This window comes from Lactuca virosa, chromosome 7 (genome assembly GCF_052849685.1).
Source record: "Lactuca virosa cultivar CGN04683 chromosome 7, Lactuca_virosa_CGN04683_v6, whole genome shotgun sequence".
In the NCBI taxonomy this organism is placed as follows: Eukaryota; Viridiplantae; Streptophyta; class Magnoliopsida; order Asterales; family Asteraceae; genus Lactuca; species Lactuca virosa.
In genome coordinates this window covers 114,478,449-114,481,216 of record NC_136432.1, presented here as the reverse complement: position 1 = coordinate 114,481,216, position 2,768 = coordinate 114,478,449, and the positions used below count along the sequence as shown (strand labels likewise).

Here is a 2,768-nt window from a genome sequence, read left to right as displayed (position 1 = left end):
AATTAAACAATATTATTACTATATTAGAACTTATAATTAATTAATAAACCATAAGTGTTATTTCTCTCATTTTAGTTTATCCAATTGCATGATGCCATGCAACCCAAATGGACCATGCCGGGTCGGGTCAAGTACATACCAAAAATAGTTATGGACTTAAACACCTTATCCAACAATAAAACCCATAATCTTCACACAACGGACCATCTTCATAATCAATCCACCATCATAGACCCCATGAGATCATTTCCATATGATGTTTTAAAAACCTGCAAAATCAGAGTTTTCCGAAAATGGTTCCTGAAAAAAATGCAAAATCATAAATCACCCACTTGTCGATTTCTTTAAATCAATTTCTTCATCTCATTGTTCAAGATCTTGTATCAAATCGATTTCAAGTTATAGGATTCTTGAGCTGCCTTCACATATCTAGAATTTTACAACACATTGACAGCTCCTAAAGAAGAGGATCAGATTCTAGGTTTGACTCATACCCTTGCCTCCTTCTTGAATATGCAAATTCCAGTAAGGATCACAACAACTACCGCCTACTTGATTAAGTATAACATCCTGACGACGACAACATAATCATCACCAATTCTCAAGTCTTTAAATTTAGTTGCATCCAGGTACGCCTTCACCTTCATGTGATCGGTAAGGTGCAAGAAAAATAGGCTAGAGAAAGGAATTGAAATGTGGGACGATGAGGGGTAATGAATAAAAAGGGTGTGCCCACTTTTATTTCTTATTTAATAAAAAACTCAAAAATGATGATCGATAAATTATCACAAATAAAAAAAATGAAAAAAGAAATTGGTAAGGGTAATATACTCATTTCATGTTAATAGGGATGAAATGTGTAAGTTTAAACCAAACGAGGGACGGTCCGAGTTAATTTTTGAAAATAAGGACTGAACGTGCCTTTTGACACCTACACGAGTGACGATTCATATAATTTACTCAAATTAAAAAGTTAAAAAAAGGTAAAGGGTATTATATTTTTGTTGAGGACTAAATCCAAAAATTAAACCAAAATATAAGGATAATCTAAGTTAAAAATAGAGTAAATTGCACGAATCTACCTTCGTGCAGATGCTAAAAAGCACGTTCAGTTCCTATTTTTAAAAATTAACTCGGACCGTCTCTGAGTTTCCATTTCCTTACACGGTTAGTCCCTGTCGTCGTTAGTCGTTAGTGGTTGTTGTTTAAGTGCCCCACGTGCTTTGCACGCAGGGGTATTTTTATCTTTTCAAGTCTAAAAATGTACATAAATGAATAGTTGAAGGACCAAAATTATAACATACTCAAAACATTACTCATGTATGGGGTGGAACCTCCAATCTGACACCGTAAATCGCAGCACCCTCGAATTGCACATCTCGTTGAAGCTCAGATTCCGGAAGCAATTAGATTCGATTATGAGTATAAGAGAAAGGTGTTGACATTGGCTGATGATATGAACCGCATTAAAAAAGCACAATTTCAGCATTCCGTTCGTTTCTGGTTGACGAAATCTTGGAGAGGCTTTGAGAAGGATTCGTGAAGGTGCTTCCATGATTCGTACTAAAGGCGAGGAAGGAACTGATAAGTTTTAATAGACTTCGTTCTATCTTATCCTATTAATTCCTTGATTTCATTATTGGGTTCTAATCCAAAAGAAACATAGAGATTCAAGGAATTTATTTAGTGAAATCTTACCAATTTCTCATCGATTCTTATCTGTCTTTTTCAGGTATAACATAATTGATGTTGTGAGGCATGTAAGATTCGTGATGGGGCGGGGGGACATTAGGGTTCTGCAAAACATGGAAGACGATGAGGTGTTCACTTTTGTGAAGAAAATCGCTACCCCATACGAATTAGTGATTCAGACGAAGCAACTTGGCGACTTCTGGTGATGAACTTTGTTGCAAGAGGTGTTCCAACTTCGGTCGATAGAACACTAATGATGCAGTTGGGATGCGATATTTGTTAGTCGGGGGTGTTCAAGAGCAGACCCGACTCGCCGGACATGTGCTATTGTTCAAGCGATGACTCATTACACTAGTTCGTCGATGCTTGTAGAGGTGGGTTTTGAGTGATTTCAGTTTTGATTTGAACTTGAGGTTTTGAGTTATTTACTCTGGAAATTTGTAGTGAAGGAGGAGTGAGTGGTGAGGTAAGTGTTTGATGATGAAGGTTGTTTCCGACAATGTCATCATCTATATCGTTTCCCCAAAGGTAGTCACTGTTTACCCAAAGGTAATCACCAGAAAGAAGAAAAGTAATACAGAGTAGTGATTTTAGAGATAATGGAACGACTGGAGATGGGGTTAGAAATGAAAAAGACTAAATGGATAATGACTTAAAATGGTAATATATTTTTCGATTTGTACACATTTTGGTCACTGAGTTTTTTTTTCGGTCCACATTTACCACTTCAACTTGTTAAACTGTACACATTCAATCCTTATGACCGGCTACTCTAGGTTAGCTGGTAAAAATGACTTAATAGGGTAATATATTTCTCACTTTGTACACATTTAGTCCTTAATATTTTTTTTAGTTGCAAAATCAGTCATTTTTGTTTTTTGTACTCATTCAGTACTTATGGACGATTTCTTTAGGTTTTTCTCATTACATCTTACATGGGACAATCAATAATGAGGTGTTTGGGCTTTTGATGCTTATGTCCATCACGATATCAACTACTTGGTTGCTTAGGTCATGTGTTCTGAACATCATAACTTCTTCATACGATCTCAGATTTTAACGATCTTTATATCCTT

At 35.9% G+C, this 2,768-nt stretch overlaps 1 pseudogene; it reads left to right on the top strand.

Moving 5' to 3' along the window:
- The first annotated feature begins 850 nt into the window (after positions 1–850).
- On the top strand, positions 851–2,081 carry LOC145127063 (pyridoxal 5'-phosphate synthase subunit PDX1.3-like; annotated as a pseudogene).
- The last annotated feature ends 687 nt before the right edge of the window (positions 2,082–2,768 follow it).